The sequence below is a fragment of the Phalacrocorax carbo genome, chromosome 3 (genome assembly GCF_963921805.1).
Source record: "Phalacrocorax carbo chromosome 3, bPhaCar2.1, whole genome shotgun sequence".
NCBI classification, from domain to species: Eukaryota; Metazoa; Chordata; class Aves; order Suliformes; family Phalacrocoracidae; genus Phalacrocorax; species Phalacrocorax carbo.
In genome coordinates, this window is record NC_087515.1 from 66,843,603 (window position 1) to 66,862,460 (window position 18,858).

Here is an 18,858-nt window from a genome sequence, read left to right on the forward strand (position 1 = left end):
AGGGTGCAGACAGGAAGAGGCGCAGGCCATTTACTGACTCCTGTCTACCCTGCTGTTAGCCGTGGTGCCAGCTATGGCCTGGGACAACTTACTCAGTTTTCATCAACAGACACTTTTGTATGTCTCGCAAGCTCCATGCTGCGTTTGGGCTTATCTCCCTGTACCACCTCTGGCTCACCGTGCTAACTTTTACATCAGCCCGTGACTGCCTTGGCAGCCTGGAGCGTGACCTCCCACCGCTGGCTACCAGGCTGCCTGTGGCCAGGTCTCCAGAACTCCCCTGCAACCAAAAGGTGAACGTGAACCAGCCTTAGGGCCCCAGCCACCTTACCACCTGCTGCTTCCCCAGGAGATGTGCGTGCAGAGTGCTCCATACACGGGGAGCCCGGTGTCGGGAGATGGCAGTGTCTCCCTGCCGATGGCTGCCCTGCAGCCTCCAGCTGCACGGTGTCTCAAACAGCAGCCAGATCAAACACGGCTGTGGCAGCACAAACCACAGCCACAGGCCGCGGTCGTCCTGCTCTCCCCTGAAATATGCTCAGCTGCGCGTTTGTACAACCCATGCTCGATAAGCTGGCGCTGGAGGAGAAACCTGGTAGCTGGAGCCTGGGGAGCGGCAGCGGGGCCAGCCTATGGCACCCACTGAGCTGGAGTGACCAGCCTGCGCTTCACCACACGACGGAGCATTTCTCGCTCTTCTCCAGCCTTCAGGCTGCCTGCCCACCTTGCTGCCACTGCCTGTGGGGTGGGGGCAAGGGCTGGTTGCTGGAGCGCAGGGACCCTCAGCTCCCTGCTCCTTACACAGAATCACAGAATCACAGAATGGTGGGGGTTGGAAGGGACCTCTGGAGATCATCTCGTCCAACCCCCTGCTTGAGCAGGCACACCCAGAGCAGGGGGCACAGCACCACGTCCAGGTGGGTTTGGAATGTCTCCAGGGAAGGAGACTCCACAGCCTCCCTGGGCAGCCTGTGCCACTGTTCTGGCACCCTCACAGGAAAGAAATTTTTTCTCATGGACCTACACAGGCCCAAAAACCAGGCTGAAATGGCTCCTTCTGAGCTGTGTGCTGGTAACACCAGTCTGCCCAAGGTACTGATTGTCAGACCAAAGCTTTGGAAATTCCCCTTGGCCGGTGAGCTGAAGGCAGCAATTGCTGCTGCACACGGCACCAAGAAACAAGAAGCTGGCGCAAGGCAGGCGGGCACACGGGCGGTACCTCCTGTCTTTCGCAGCAGGCAAAATGAAACTGGTTGTAAATACTACATACAACCAGATAGGCGCTTAAGCAGCAGAAGCTTCACATTTCCATCCAAACATTCCCATAGTTTGGGTATTGAGAATCACAGTTTCAGCAATCGCAGCAATATCTGCTTGGGATCAGCCTAAATGAAAGAAGGGGAAATGTGGACAAATAGTGCATTGTAAATATTCATGGGCATCACTATTGCAGGCCAGAACAATCACATAGCTGTTCACCTTCACCTGTAATGGTTTATCTCTGTTACCAGGAGCTGAGGGATAGGAGAGATAACTTAGGTTTTTCCAGGGGGGTTCAATGTGAGGCAGAAAGGGAGGCCAACATTCTGCATCTGAGCACCAGCCCATGGCTGGAGAAGATGATGACTACTTTCCAGTGGCACAGCAGTTCAGGAGCAGCTCACACCCTGAGTGCTGCTGCAGTAACCACTATACAGATCTCAAGCCCTGATCTGTATCAGCCCCCAGCACTGCCCCGCTCCTCTCTGTGCTTCTCTCATCCCAGTTGCATGCCCAGTGCACCCGGTTCAATCTGGCAGTGAGGAGGGTCCACACTTCCCAACCTCTTCTTCCCTCTTAGCATCTTTCCTCCCTTAGCCAGTCCCATATCACATCCCCTCCTCTCCACCACCCCCAGGTCCCAGGGACATCCAGGGTGAAGGCGGGAGAGTCCTTGTGACCCTCTAGTTTCTCTTTTCTTTAACAACAACATCAAAAAAAGCTATCTGCAAAGGTCTTTCCTTCTTTCCTGGAATTGTTTTTCAAAAGCAGGAGAATGATTTCTAGATTTGTCTTTTTTATCTGCCCCTTTTCTCTCCCCAGATTTTTCAGGACTCTTCCACAGATAGTCCAAATCACCTTTGAGAAAGAGAACTGGCATTTTCTGACCAACATTAATAAGGCATCTATCTGAGACTACTAGTCCACCCAAAAAGTGAATGGGTGCATTAGTCAGTGCTTCCATTAATGATTTTGGTGTCAGAGGTGGTGAAGCATTTCACAAATTCCTGTGCTGAAGCATCACGTTATTAAGATCAGTCCTACTTCCAAAATGAAAAGCTGTAACCTGCTTGCCATTTGTGTCAACCTGTTTCTGTCAGGGGCTGAACAGCGGTGAGTCCAAAGGATGTAGGGAACATAAAACATTCATCCAAAGCTTGCATGTCTTCCACTGAGGCAGCTGTTGAAAAGTTTGTTATAGCCTACAAATACAAATTCTATCTTATGTTTCAGAACATTTAGATTTCTGCTGTTGCCAGTAAGTTTCAGTCAGCTCCGAGAATAAAATATGCAATGGAAAAATGTGGCAACAGTATCAGTTTTTTTAAGGAACCCTGGAAGGATTGCCATTGCAGCCTTGCAGCCCACATTCATTTGCTGTTCTTTCTACCAGTTTTACCAAAATGCTGAGCAGTAGGAAAGACTTCAAGAAGTCACTGTAGCTAGAAACCTTTGGAGAAGAGCATTCAGTAATACCCTATTTTTCAGGAAATGAATATATCTAGCCCCACATCTCTCCTCAGACCAACAGATGCTCTCAATCAATTGAACTGAAGTATGCTGAAAGATGTGATAGCACTGGCAAAGCCTTTTGGAGACCGCCAACTACTGTGAATAATGCTATGACTAAGCCTACTATTTAAATGGCTGAGGTCCATTCCCATAAGGGAATTTGAGGGTATCAGATTCCTACAAGATTGCCACACCAGCTCCATTTCACTTGCTTCTCCTAGAATGAATCAATACAGAGAAAATCTGTGAGCTCAAACAGGCATCTAAAAGAAGAGAGGGACACAGCTTGCTTAAGGTTGCTGGCAAGTTGTTTTGCACAAAGCCTCTATACAAGGAAGAGCATGGGAATGCTGGTTCTTTTTTTAAGCCAGGGAGAGTGCAGGAACATTTTGCAGATAGCTGAATTACCTTCTCTCAATATGCTATGACCTCAGTAGAAAGGAAACTCATTCAGTGAAAATACTGTTTTTCTCCTGGCTTCTTTGAAAATCCAGTCTTGGCTCCAGAGATCTTATGGAATGTCTCCTGGGAATGTCTCTGTGGCCAACTTGTTGCCTTGTTAAGCATGGGGTGATAAAGTTACAGAGATCCCAATCTGCACATTTATCTCTGCCTATTCTAACACGTTGAGAGCTGGAAAAGCCCCACACGCTGCAGTGCAAACTCTTTGGACCACACTCCTCTCATCTCTGAAGGCTCATTCTGTTACTTCTGTAGGCAATAATAGGTCTGGTCTGTTTTGCTGATAAATTATGTGATTCGTCTGAGACATAAATTTGGCTTACAGCAGAAGTGTTTGCCTGGCCGAGAGGCGTACTGTAACAACAAATGTACTTATTGGATTGTCTACCATCACTGAAGTCATTGTCTTCCGGCCGAGGCCAAATGTTACGGTGCACATGTCCCCCCTCATCTCTCAAGCAAATCACAAGACTGCTTACACAACTCTGAGAAAACTTCGCTGCAGATAGCATGCTACGAAGCTGACACTTCAGTAATGTTACACATGTGTGATCTCAGTTTATTGGATGACCCTCAGCTTTAGAGATAGCAATTCCAGGAGGTTTTCTCAAGTAACTCTCTCAGACACTCGCTACCTCTCAGCAAATGGGCCATGCAGCATAATCTTCTCTTCAAATGGCCTCCAAAACATTATTGCCACATCCTAGGGAGATGTCCACCTAGTCCCAAAGGTGGACAAATTCCGAGGCAAAATGGATTTTTAATACCTCAGCCCCCAAACTTGCTCAGCCATTGTGTTATCCCTTGGTGTCCCTCAAACTTAGACTGTAAGGGCCATCATCAGACAGCTGGAATTCTGTTTAAATCCCTGGATCCAATGTTCTCTATTGACTGGAAGCAGCTAGTGCACACATCAATAGAAATAAATGGTTAGCATTGTTTTTAAAAGGAAAACAGTAATTCAGAAATAACACATGTACTTGATTAGAATTAAGTAGAAAGATAATGCTTAATGCACAATAGTTACAAAACAGATTAGAAAGTGTGTTATGGATTAGCAACAAAATGAATTGTAAAAATACTGTATCAACAGAAATGCTCCATCAGCAAGGGCAGAGAAATGGTGAAATATCTAAATGTTGTTTCAGCTATCCCAGGCATCTTTGCTGAAGGTACAGCTATGCACTATAGACTATACAAGATAATTAACCTCAAAAAAGGTGGGAGTAGGAAGAAGGGGCCAGAAAAAACACAGTGTCATCGCCAAGTACTACTGTCATGCCATGCCCACTTGACAGAAGTAGACAATAGTTATTGTTATTTTACTTTCTCTACATTCCACAATTCTTCCTTCCCCATAATATTGGGCAGGCAATACCAAATAAAATCAAGGCAACAAATTCATAACAGGAAGAGATGTGTTTTCAAAACAGTTATGGCAGACCTGGAATTTTGACTGCTGAGTAAAGTTTTGAGGGAAAAAGCATGAGAAGTTTCAGAAAAGACTGGGGATTGAGATGGTGAATAATAATACCATCAATTCCATCAGTGCAGGCAGTTAGTTATACAAGTTGCCCGCCTGCTTTCTTAAACCAGTAGCTGCTGAAAGACTGGAATAAACCTGTTCGAGGTGGAGCACAGACTCTTCATCTTTCCTGAAAGTTTTTCATTTTGCTTGAAATACCTGGTGCTGGTCCCTGTCAGAGACAGGCTAGACCTGACGGACAGTTGGTCTAATCAGATCTGATACGACTATTCATAAAACAAGTGGCACCTACCTAGGTTCTCCTGAATAACTTTGGAACAAAGACTGAAATGACTTCCACTTGTGAAAGCAACCAGAGCCCTGAAGCAGGAAAACCCCCAGGGGACAAGCTTTGAACACCTGGGCCACAGCAGACTGCAAGGAGCTGGTGAGCGAGTGCAGCTCTCAGTATTGCTGGCCCTGGGTTTTAAACCACAGAACTGGCCTTTCACTTGTCTTGTTGCTAGGCTTTGTCCCTCATTAAATATGGTTTTCTCGATGGACAACTGATGTAATGATTTCTCTGTTTTTAAGAGCAGTAACAGAAAGAATCTTTTACAGGGGAGATCAGTTTATCTGAAGAAATGGCCTCAAGTAGGCAAGTGGAGAGCAGCCGTTCCCGCAACTACTGGTTTGGGAGTGCCGGAGGTGCTCCAAGCATCTGCTTACATCTGTAGAAAACAAGGCAGTCTTCTTTACTTTGGTCAGCCTTATTACACTGAAGAAGCCAAACATACATGACTGAATGTGGCTTTTCCAAACCAGGCATTAACATTACATAGCAGTAAGCTGCTGTGAAAGGGGAGGTATGTGATCAGTCATGGAAAGGTAAGCTGGACCATGAGAAAAGCTCTCTGCGTTTGGAAGTAATCTACACACTGAAAACCACCGAGGAACTCTGGATTAAGTACAAAGGTGGAGAAACAGGAAAGAAGCGTATCAGCCAGCATCACATTACAGAGTCTACATGCTCTGTTATTCAGTTTGCCGTTTTTAATGACGGTGTGTTCCTGACCGTTCTAATAAATCCCAACAATGTGACAAGAGTTCTGGCTTCTTCTACTCATTATGCTATCCTGAAAGCTCTGAAAGCTTTGCCTCTCCATATAAAAAAGTGTCATGGAGACTGATTGCGAATTTACTACTGCGATAGTTGAGAAAGAAAATGTAATGGCAAAAAAGGCTTCCAGTTATAAGGCTAGGAGTATTATGGGATGATTTATCATGACACGTTTTTCCTTGTAGTACATCTCAGTATTGAAATCAATGCTTACCAGAGAGAGATAAAGAGGTTCACCCTCTTTTAACTCAGAAATATGCCAAAAAAATGTCATCCACTTCTTTACACACTCCATCTTCTTAAAACCATTTAAAAGGAACTATTGTCACAGAGTCTAGTGGCTGCTTTCTATAGCCAGATGTTTTGTTCCCTGGTGTTACTGCATTACCACAGAGATCACTGCTATTGTGTCACTGCAAAGATCACTACTGCAGAGTCTTCATAGCAGAGACAAGATTCCTTTACTAACCCCCACAGTCAGTTTGCATGCCAAGTGTCTGTGGCTTTGCATACTTGAATGCAGAAACTGCTGGCTCTGAGACCTACAGGTGCAAGGAAAGACATTAAGCTCAGGACCACCAGTGTTCTACCTGTTCTCCAGATGTTTTCTAGCATAAAACCACAGAGTAGAGTCTGGTGGTGGTTCAGCAGGTGGGGGAACAAGAGATGGCTACCAATTAAAGACACATATTCTACCTACCTCTATGAAAGTGGTTGGATTACTAGACAGAAATTCAGTATCTCCTTCAGCAATTCTTAAAAAACAGAATGTTTTTATTATAGACCTATGCCAATCTCTGCACATAGAGCAGAATAGTAAAGTTCAACAGGATAAAAGAAGTTACATGGGGCTTTGGCCAGAGAAGAATAGATACTGGATTTAGCAACAGGCAAGGACATAGGGATGAGGTTAGTCTGGGACATGTGATTCATATCCTGCCATGCTGTGCCACCACCATAAATCACTTAGTGCCTCAGTTACCTATGTGTTAGAACAGAATAACAGTGCCTTTCCACTCAGCAGGGAAGAAGCAAGCTGTGCCTCTCACCCTGAAAGCTCTCTCTCTAGGCTTGCTCAGTAGTAGAGCACCACACCTCTTGGAAGGGAGTCCCATGAAGGGCTTCAGCCTGTTGGGAAACTGGAGGATTTCCTTTTAGGGTAACTTAATACAAAGGGAAAGAAAAGAAAGGAAAAATTCTGGAGGTTAAATACAAACATTAAGATTCTACTTGCCTACTCTGACTGCTTTTTTCTACAAGACTTGTGAGAATAACCATGTTGGGACCCAGGAGTAAGTAAATGTGCCAGGAAAAGGCTAAACTCACCCATGCCGTTAACACCTCTGAGCAGACCTCCGTGAACATGGTGATGGGTGATGGTGTATTTTCAGAGTGTGGGAATAAGTGACGTGTAAGAAGTAAACAAGGCATTTCTCTTGCAAAGCTACGTCCGGAGAGCAGTGCATTCAGCCCAGCTGCAGGGAGGTAGGAGCTGGCTGGGGAAACCACATATAAACCATAGCCTGGCAAGCGTTACTTGCCAAAGGGAGTCTGCTGTTATCCACTTTAATGGCAATGACTGCATTCCACTGATTTTTCACTGAGATGTGCACACCTAACCACTGAATTTACAAACTGGATTAGGAGATTAAAACCTCTTCTTCTCAAGAAAAAGCCATCATAAAACTGGAGGTTCCCATCACCTACATCACTGTCCAGGACAGGACAGATTTCTGTCCTTTAAAGGAAGGATCTCTACCAGCGCGGACACTTCTCACTTCAGGCAGTAACGCTATTTAGCACCGTGGACTTAGGTAACAAAATGGCTAGCAGTGCACATGGAGCTGGGCTGGCATGGCTGAATGCCAGAAAAAATGTGACGGTCCACCTGTGCAAACTGCCCCTGTTCCAGTGGCAGCACTGGACACTGGCCTTCGAAATGAAGAGGGCATCAGCAGCTGTGACCCAGGAGCCCAACAAGAGTCCAGGCTTTCGGCTTCCAGCTCTTTGCAGTGGAACCAGCAGCGTGAAAGGGACCAGTAGCACAGAAGGGACCAGCAGCACGTCTGTGGTGGGACCAGAAGCATGAAGGGCTTTTGCCTGAGCAGCACAAGGGGCCTATAGCAGCAGTACCCACCTGCCAGTGAGTTTCCTTTGCTCCCTCCATGCTGCCATGTGCCTGGGGGCCGACTCTTTCCCTACGTGTGCCCCTCTGCCACGGCTGCCAGCAGCAAGCGGGGAGGCTGCTGCAATACATTATTTATGGTGAATTTGGGCTTATTATTGCATGGCATTCCAGCACGCAGGCTCCACAGCATCTTGTGGGGAGATTGCTGCATGATGAATAGACTGAGAAAGGCCAGGCAAACGGTATTATTATAACACTACATAAATATGTTTTTTTTCATTTAACATTAAAACACCTGATTTCCTTTAACATTGTAAACATGTCACTTTATTAGGTCTGGGGGAGCTGATGAATTTAAAGTCATTTTCAGCAAACAAGTGGTAGCCTTTCTGCTTTTTAAATGGAAGCGAAGGAAAGAAACCTTTATCATGAAAACATATGGAGGCATAGAAGGGACAGGAGAAAGCTGTCGCCCGCTCTGAAGTTTCCGCTAGAGAGGGGAAGAGCCACCCAGGTGATATTGGTGGAAAACAGTTAGGAAATGGGGGAAATACAGGATATAATCTCATTGAAACAGTTGGCACAGTCTCTATGTTTTGTAGCTAATAAATTTAGCTTTCAGGAGGAAATTCAAATAAGCTGCATTTACTAGTTTTTAAGAATGAAAATGAATGCATTAATTATGTACAGTGTTACCATCTGCTAAACGAGGCAATTTTGGCCAGGGCTTGGCAATTTCTTCCCAGACATGAAGTTTAAAAACAAGGCTTTTCAACCATAAAATTACTGCCCTGTAAAAGGACAGATAAATGTCTAAGCAAGCGCCTCATTACTGTCAGAGCAATGATTTGTTGTTTCATTTTACTGTTGTGTTTTCCTGGTTATTAGAGTGAAGGTTGAGTCAGCTTTTCCATTATAAATAAACTGCTTTTAAGGAACTGGAATTTAACCAGAGAATAAAACTCACTCGGAGCATTTAGGTAAAGTGAAAAAATAAAAACACTAGCAAGTGCTTGACTACCCTTTGGGCTGAGCAGTTCTTGACCTCTTGAGAGCCCAAATTAGGTGTTGGGTTTTTTTCCTCTGTGAATAGATTCCTCCCAGCTGGGACCCCTGTTCCACTGAGTATCAACTAGTCTAAGGAGGGTGTAAAAACCACTCAGAGATAATCAGTAAAGCCCTGGGAGCTGCACTCCTTGCTCCCTGACGGCTAACCCCAGAGGCACTGTTGCCTGGGCCATTGCCCTCTTCCCACTAGGATGGTGGCAAGTGAGGTTGCAGTGGGCAAGGTGACAGGCCAGGTGAGTGGGGTGGGTGCCCACCTTGAGAAAGGGTCTGGACAAGTTTGGCTCTTTCCCCTCTAAACTGGCCATGGTGGCCCAGTGTCTACACAGCCTCCAGTTTGGCCAGCAGGCAGTTTGATGTTGAACATGAATATGTTCTTCATCAAGATTATTCAGGGCTTTGTGATAAACCATTCATTTTAGTTCCCAGGGAGTAACAGGAGCAGTTAGGTTTTGCTAATTACGTTACCTCCATCAGCCGCCATGCGTCACTGGCCTGTGGTGATTGCTGAGAATAGGATCGCATTTCATAAATCAGTGTCCATATGCTGTTTGAGCAGAGCAGCCCCCACGCTTGGCTGCATTCCCGCCCCGCCCCTTTTATTTCCATGTTTTGTTTTGCTTTAAGTATGAGTGCTCGTGAGGCACAGATGTCACTGTGGGTTTCTGGTAAAAACCTCTTTGCATGGGCTGCAGAAGTGTAATACGTGCTCCAGTCATGGCTTGTACTGTAAAACTCAATCAAACTAAAAGTTGCACATGAAAGAAAGATAGCATTTGAAGCTGATGCACTCTTGTAAAGATAGCATTATAGGCTGCTCATGGGCTATGCTGGTGAGATAGATACAGGCAGAGGCCTCCCATGGCACCAAACCTCCCCAGTATGGAGACGTGCAGCCTTGCTCTGGCAGGAGAGCTGCTCCTGGGCTTGCTGGGGGTAGTGGCAGGGGCAACCTTGTCCTCCCTGAACAGGGCTCCTGAATAGAGGTGTTGGGATCAGGTACTGCAGGGATACACTGAGCTACACTAACAGCTCCTACACCCTGAAGCTAAAACAGGATGAAAAAACCATTTCACTTGTGCTCTCTCATTTCTTGCCAACAGGAATGAGTTGTATATGGAGGGACTAAGCTGGCAGCTTGAGCAGCACCTCCAGTCGTGTCCAAAACCTTCCCTATGCGACGCATAGTCCCAGAGTGACAGGTCAGGACTGCCTGAAGGAGATGACACAGAAAGAGCCGTGCAGAACCACGAGCAACCACCCACCAGAAGCAACAGCTTTTATACTGAAGCAAGTTTCACAGAGTGATATGCACACATTTGTCATCACTGGGAGAGCACTCTGCATGGGTGAAAGAGAATATTCTTACGTTGTTAAAAACAACACTCAGAAAAAAATCCATTTCAGTCCCTGTTCACTACTGCCCATTCCCACCAAATAAACTGTTTATTCCAGGAGAAAAATAATATATATACACACACAGATAAATAAATGAGAACCATCTTTTTAGCCCACTAGTGTGTTGCAATAGCAATGGATTAATCAACTGCAGCTGATTGTTACTAAGGTTTCAACACAACAGCTAACTATTTCCTGGAGAATTAATTTATTTAACTGTCTGCATGTGGCAGACATCATGAGGCTGTGAATTGCCATGCCCTCATGGGTTCCTAAAAGCAAACAGCTCAGTTGCCAAATGACTGGGATGGCTCTTACACACTCAGGTGGCACTTTTCAAACAGCCTGCTAGGTTCTCTGCTAAACATTCAGATCCTGATGCCCTGGCGTCAGTGCAGGGCATGAGAAGTCTCTTGCACATGTGTGAATTTTTATGGGACCTCAGGCGTGCCTCAGTGTCTTGGGGCAGACAAGGTGCTCCTCTGCAAGCTGGCCATGAAGGGATTGGGAGTGGGGCCAGGGCTGGGATGCAGGATGGGGAAGGGATGGGGATGGGGCAGGTGAGCGGGGGGCATACATGATGGGGAGGAGGCGAAACAGTGTAGCCATGCCTACCTCAGCCAGACATCAGGAGTTAGAGCTGCTGAGACCTAATCCGGCAGTTCTCCAGCAGCAGGTTTAAGATGTGCTGGGACCTCTTCATAGGGTGTGCGTAATTTGGGCAGCAGAAGAAAACCCTGTGTCTCCCTCTGCTCTCCCGCTTGCAGTTCGGTCTGTGTGTCTCCTCCTGCTGAGACCTGTCCTCTTCCAGCAGGCTTCTACCATTAATGAAAACCATGCAGAACTAGAGATTTGCAACATGTCGGGGTCTTTTTGAGATACACCTTCCCCCACCACCACCCCATTTTGGGTGCAGGAGCCCAGGTGCTGGCACAGGGAGGGGGTTGCAGGGTGGCCTCTGTGAGGAGAGGCTGGGGCTGCTCCGTGTGGGCCATAGCCAGTTCCAGTCTGCTCCAGTGGGCCCACCGTGGGGCAGCCCTGAAGTCATGATGGCAGCACCTCTGGGAAAGCCTGTGTAAGGAGGGGCAGAAAACACCACACAGGCAGAGGAGGAGGGAACAAAGAGTATGAAGGAGCAGAGGGAACACCGAGGCCAGATGAGAAGGAGGTAGAACTCTATGGTGGAGCAGATATCTGAACCACAGCCCATGGAGGTCTCCGTGCCAGAGCAGGTGGACATTGCCTGAAGGAACTGTGGCCTGTGGAGAGAAGCCCAGACTGGAGCAGAGGAGGAGCGTGAGGTGGAAGGAGCAGCAGAGAGGAACTGCTGCGTGCTTACTGACTGCAGCCACCATACTCCCCCATCCCGCCTGTGCTGCTCAGGGGATGTAGAGGAGTTGGCAGTGAAGGAGTGAAGCTGGGCATGGGAATGGGGGGAGGAAAGGTGCTGTTTTAAGATTTGCCTTTTTGTTTCCCACTACCTCAATGCAGTGGTTCAATATTTATTTTAATCAGCAATAAATTAGTTTTCTCCAGGTGGAGTCTGTTTTCTTTGTGACAGTAATTGCTAAGCAATCTTCCTGTCTTCATCTCCACCCACAATCTTTCTCATTACTGTTCTTCCCATTTCCCCCATCCCACTGAGGGGAGGAGTGAGCGAGTGGCTGGGTGGGAGTTTGGCTGCCAACCAAGGCTAACCCACTACTCCCCTCCACAAAACCCTGCAAAGAAGTCCTGCTGCTAAGTTCCAGGAGTTTTCTCGGCTATCCAGGAGGCTTACAATACTAGACATGATCTCCTTACACTAACCTGGCAAGCTGTACTCAGTATGCCACCCCCAACTCCACGAAGGGACACATCCATTCTGCGTGCTTCTTCCACGGACCCCTTACGTTTCTCTTTGTGCACAAGCCTTCGCTCTCAGTTTTCTGCCTCTGCTTCCACCTGGAAGGACAACTCTGCTTGCCTTGAGTCCTTTTGCTCTGTAAAAGCATATGACATCTCCTGCCTGCCTGCTTTTACAAGAGTGACAGTTGCTCCTATCATGCTGGCTGTAAACAGTGGTGGGGGAAGCGCTTGCAGCCCTGCCCACCAAGGGAAGTGGCACGTCTGGCTGGGCTGCTGCTTGTGGCTGGTCCCACGTGTGGATCTCCTTCTCCTACTTCCCTGCTATCCCACTTGGGCAGGGAAGCAGGGCTGCAGGGACTCACTTGCCTCTGTGGCCCATGTAGCACAACGCTGCTGGAGCCCTCTTTCTTTTTCCTGCAAAAGCTGTGAGGAGCCGCTATGCTTGGAAGGCTATTTGGGATCCTAGCAAATTCACAGACAGCAAAGGGCTGCAGCTGCAATGAGGTAACAGAAAGGTGTAAAACGAGAGAAAAACAAGGAAGCAGAGAGGTCAGCCTGCAAAAACCCCTGGACTAGAGTTGGTGGAACAGTTGGAGGGGGTAGCTCTATGGGGTAGGAGGTCACAACACAGACAACACAGATGAGGCTGTGCTGTAAAACAGGCAAGATCCACACACACTGTCTAGGGAAAACGCCCTTTCTGGTTGCTGGTCTTTCCCTGTGTCTTGCCTGCCCCGCCTCACCCTCCAGCCAACCAACCAACCACAGTTTCTCAGTTGCAAAATCCTTTCCAGGAAGATTTCTTTTTTCCAGACGCCTTCACAATGGGCATAGTGGTTTTAGTGCTGGGTAAGGAGGGGAATTATTTTGTTTCATTTCTTCTTCCCTTCCTCTTTTTTTCCTGATTTCAGAAACATTCCTCTTTACTACTGGGACTAAACAGGGAACTTTTTGAGTCAGAAAGCTAGAAACCAAGATCCTAACCCAGACAATCTCAAAGCAAAGAACAGGGGCTTGATAGGCCAGCTGAGAGCCATAGTCACCAGACTCCTGCAATGGCTCTGACTTTTTTTCTGGCTGATCTGGCAGGCTCCTGATTCAGTCTTTCTCTAAACAGGACTAAAAATGGTCCATTCATCAACGTTGGTGTATGCAGTCCCAAAACACATTTTGGTTTCAATGAGTCAACAATTTCTAATATTTTCCAAATAGCTCCAGTTGGGCTTTTCTATGTACAAAAAGCGTGTGCTTTCTGGTGAAGGTCACAGTAGGTTGTAGAATAGCCTAGGAAACATGAATCACTTTCCATTTGTTGGTCCTCTGCTGCCCTTCGTTTTCCCAGACACTGAGAGCCCAGCAGAAAGATCAAGTGTAATTAACCTCCATTCTCAGCCTGACTCCTTGATATGATATAGTTCATTTAAATCCTGTCCTTTATGCTTCTCTGCTCTCCTGCTTCATGTTTATTGACGTGCATATGTGAACTTCTAATAACCCATGTTTAGATGGATGTTTGATGACTAATGCATCCAGCAAATTGAGAAATGGTGCTTTGTGCAACAAAGGATTTTCTCTGCTTGTCCACTTAAAAATAAATCCGTGAAACTTTCTGGTGTTGTCTCCCTTTTCTTCCCAACCAGAAAAAAAAATCCTTCTTAATTTTTTTATTAGTGGTTTCAAGTCAGACATTCAGTTCTTGAAAAATCAAGCCTTGAAATTGGTAGAGAAACTAACATGCAAGAACAAATTATTGAGCTGTTTTGACTTTCTCAGCATTCGCCCTACTGCTTGGGCTTTTAGCAACTGAAACGATTCCCCCAAATTTATAAATATTGGCAAAATATTTCTGAATCCATTATTTGTTTGGAAAAAAGAAAACAGATCAAAGTCAACCCTAAAGGTGCATGCTCTGGAGATAATAATACATCAGCAAACAATGGATGTGACACATACTTCCATACTGAAGTTCTGCTTGGTTTTCCTTGGGTTTCACTATAGGTAATGGATCATGAGGAAGGGGTATTTTTGCACCTAAATGAGGAAGCTATTTCTCAATATAAATTCTCTCAGTGTAATGTTTTTACTTCAGTGCTGTGAATCGTCATGTGCAGAACACGCTGACAGCCATTTATAGCATTGAGTTTGTCAGCAATGAGAAATGAAGCTAGTATTGTGCTAAATCCCCGACAAAATCTTGTAAGTAAAAGCCCTCAATATCTAATTTTTATCCTGATGTGAAAAGCGAAAAGTTCTGAAATCTCCCACAGTTTTAATGGGGAGGAAACCCATTTCCTGACTACCTTTTATCTCACTCCTGGAATAGTACTGAATATTGGTTCCTCTTGAGTCACATGCAAACCCATCTGGGAGACACAGTGTTAAAACTACTGTTTTCTATGGGTTAGTATGCTCAGCAGATGGGCCGCCTTTGTATTTTCTCCACCCTATTTTTGATGTATCTCCCTTTTCATTCCTAAAATTTGAGTAGAAGGCAAATGTACGTACAGAACAGTTGTCCGTTGAGATTCAACAAGGCCAAGTGCTGCATCCTGCACTTGGGTCACAAGCAACGCTACAGGCTTGGGGAAGAGTGGCTGGAAAGCTGCCCGACAGAAAAGGACCTGGAGGTGTTGGTCAACAGCCGGCTGAACATGAGCCAGATATTAGGCAAAATGTCTTCACTGAAAAGCTTATCAAGCATTGGAAGCAGCTGCCCAGGGAAGTGGCGGCATCACATCCCTGGAGGTATTTAAAAAGATGTGGAGCTGCAGCGCTTAGGGACATGGTTTAGTGGTGGACTTGGCAGTGCTAGGTTAATGGTTGGATGACGATCTTAAAGGTCTTTTCCAACCTAAATGACTCCGTAATTCTATGATCTTTGTAACAGACGTGCTTTAATCTAACTCCTGTGAATAAAAATCTAGCTTCCCATGCTCCACCAGGTGCACAAGAAGCTGTGAGGGGAGGGGGCACAGCTAAGACAGAGGATCCAAATGGATATTCCATATCATGTAATGTCATGCCCAGTATGTTAACTGGGAGGGGCTGGCCAGGGGAGGCAGGCAGCAATCGCGGCTCAGGGTCCAGCAGCGTCGATCAGCAGGTGGTGAGTGGTTGTATCGCTTGTGGTTTTTTTTTTTCCCTTTTCCCTCTTTTCCTTTTTATTACATTATCATTATTATAATAATCATTATTATCATGACTATTTTATTTTAATTATTTAACTGTTTTTATCTCAGCCCAGAAGTTTTCTTGCTTTTGATCTTCCGATTCTGTCCCCCTTCCCACAGGGGTGGCGGGAGTGAGCGAGGGGCTGCGTGGTGAGTAGCTGACAACTGGGGCTGAACCACGACACTAAGACATGAAGCTCTGCTCCCAAAGACATTTCTGAGTTTTGTGAGGCTCAGCTTCAACTGGAATGGCTGATTCCCTCAGTAGCCCAGTCTGTCTCCTGAACAACCCACGTCCCTAAGAATAATATTAGTATGATATTAGTAAGTGAATTCGTAAGGGAATTTAAATGAATACGCTACGGCTCCAGTTTGATCTGTATTTTGCCCCAAGGACACCGCAACAAAGGCGTTAGTTGTTTCAGGCTGCATATGGAGTGTGGCACCTGGTTTCTTGGTGAGGTTCCCTCTAGGGGCTCCACCCTGCAGGTGAGCCAGTCTCTACCAGACCACAGGGCACCGTGTTGCTCCAGACATGAACCACAAAGGCAGTGAGGGCATACTTAAAAAGATCCCAAGGTCACGCTGAGTTCCCATAAGAGACATTGCGTACAGAGGATTTCAACCACAAACCAAACATCTTACAACATGGTATAGTGCAGAAAATGACATTTCCAAGTGTATTTATTGAGAAATAGTAAAGATGTACATAATTTTACAAGCTTTTAATTTTAATTTACATCTTCTTAAATTACGTAAGCCCTATTAAACTATAATCTGCTAATACATGACAGAGACCCTTGGCTTCAATTATATCTCCAAAACACTGCTGTTGCTGGGATTTTGGCTCATGTCACTTCAGCTCCTCTTCAGAGACTCTAAATACCATATTCATTTAGACCATATGCCTGGTGTCAACCTTGTAAAACAGAGATGACTTTTGAACCAAAACCCTGAATCCGGATACAACCTCACAGCTAAAATCCAGTCTTCCTATTGTGGGCCAAGCCCATATTCTCCATAAACTCTGCAATTCCGATTGGCTGCAGGTTTTCATCTGCCCCAAGATGAAGTGTTCTTGTATACAGGATTTTGATTTGGCTTCATCTCCCTCATCAGTGCTTACACTGGAACACACTCTGCATCTGCTTGTAGATGCAAACACTGCTGCTCACAGTGGTTTCTAATGAAAACAGGTCTGGGAGTTGGCTGCCACCTGTATCTTTGTGCGCAATCTCCACAGGCATCTAAAAAGAAGCATCCTTTTTAGTTTTTCCTGTCTTCTTTTACCGATATACTGAACTGCATTGAGTTTTATCTATTTAAGATACTACCTTGTGACTGCGATCACACCATATTTGTGTTCTGCAAGCTGACTATTCAAATCCTAATGAACACTCACGTTCTGTGCTGACTGAGAACTGCTAGAGTATCAGCAAAAGGCATTGTATTCTGCACTTCATTTGCCCAAATACGTGCAAACATGACATTGTGCTCAGTCTTGGTTGTCGAGGAGAGGCTGAAGGGAAGGCAGTTTCTGATTAATATGCTGTCGAATTAAAATGCACTCAATGTCAAAATGACTGGCCTTCAGTTTAATCCACTTAGGCCCGTCTGGAACAGTCTGGCGTGACTATGTCTCTGCCTTGGTTATTTTCTCCTCTGTATTGTTCATGCAGGAAAATGTATCAGAGTAATTTCTCTCTACCAGGCAGGCATGTACTACACTTATTTAAAGATATATAACAATTTGTGCTTAGCAAGAGAGTATTTGTGCTCTGAAATTTTGCTTTAGAATTTTAGCATTGCAAAGGCTTTTGAGCTAAATCCTTGAATTTTCTTTGGATTTACATTTTTGTGGATTGCTTATTTTTACAACTGACTTCTGCTATGGTAGCACACAGAATCCAGTCTAAAAACTGAACTTTGTCATGCTCTGTAAAACTTCCCTCCTTTTGCCTCCGTCTCCTCTCTAGAAGTCCAATACAGTCATTGAGCCATACCTGCCACAGAGAGCTAAGCACAACTCCAATGAAGGCACTGCAAACCTTTTATTAGAACTGATGGTTGTTGCTGGCCTAATGTTTGTTCGTACATCTGATTAGAAAAGAACACTGAAAAGCTGAACAAATAACTTGAGAAATAATATTACTTCATGCATTTAAATAACACTATGACTTGTCCAAAAAAAAAAAAAAAAAAAAAGAAAAATAAGATAATTCACCATACCAATTTTTTGTTTTATAACAGCTTTTATGTTGATATTCTCAGGCAATGTTATGACGCTGGAACTTGAGAAGGGCTTTGTTTCACCTTTTTTCCTATTCCAGTAGAAACACTTTTTTTCCTCCACTTGAAAAACAACAAAAAGCTGGTACCACAGCTATTTATGAAAAAGGTACTTCCAGGCCAAATTTGACTAGACAGGTACTGTAAATACAAAGAAGGTATGCATTGTTTTCACTTGTTGGACACACAAATCTATCACCAGAGTAACTGATGTGTACTGATTTCACACGTGGCAAGTCTCGTGTGATAGCTTCACACTGTCCAGTGATAACAAATCATCACTAGTTTGTTCTGTGGTGACTTTATATCCAATTCCAACGTAGCAATGAAATCCCATTTTTATGAATTTATAGAAGAGTTTTGCCTTGGACTTTTAGTGGCTCCAGGCTTTCACCTACCAATTAACTTTCATACAACCTACAGTGTTTAAATCAACGAAGTTACCACCTGGTAACTAGACATATGGTGACTTCACAGCACAGAAAGGGAAGATCTTCACCTCAGTGCTGACTACTGCGCTTCTGTAGGCATCCTGGAGTTTACATTTAGCATCTTCTCATGCAGTCAGAGTACAGGCAAACTCAGCTGTCTCTACATACAGTGTTAAAAATCAAAAAGCAGTTTCCACCTTCTGCCTGAGAGATGAACTCACTCGCTGTTGTTTCAGAGTGCTCAAGCTGCACGTGGAGTGCTAGGGACCCTGTGTGCAATATGGACCTTGCTCATTTTCCAAACTGAAAGGTAGCATGTTCAAAACTTGCAAGGTAATTATCACTGTGTGGACTGTAATTTTTAACAGAAATGATGAAAATTAAGGTAATACATTCTCAATATCTCTTCATAAAAATCCTCTCCTTATCCTCTCCTCAGATGCCTGACGTGCTACTGAAATTTCTGATTCAAAAACATGTAGCGTTGCTCCTGTGTAATATTGCTGTGCAATCAAAAATGGGTGAGGAAAATCATATTAACCCAAACCAGAAGACGCATGAATGTGGAACAGAATGGGAAAGCTACCAAAATGCTGTTATGTTTACTGAAGTGGACTGTGCTCCTGAAATGGCCAATGACATCATGCCAGCAATTTCAGCAGCTTGTGTTCATCCTGACATGCTAAATGTAGCATCATTTGTGCATCTGA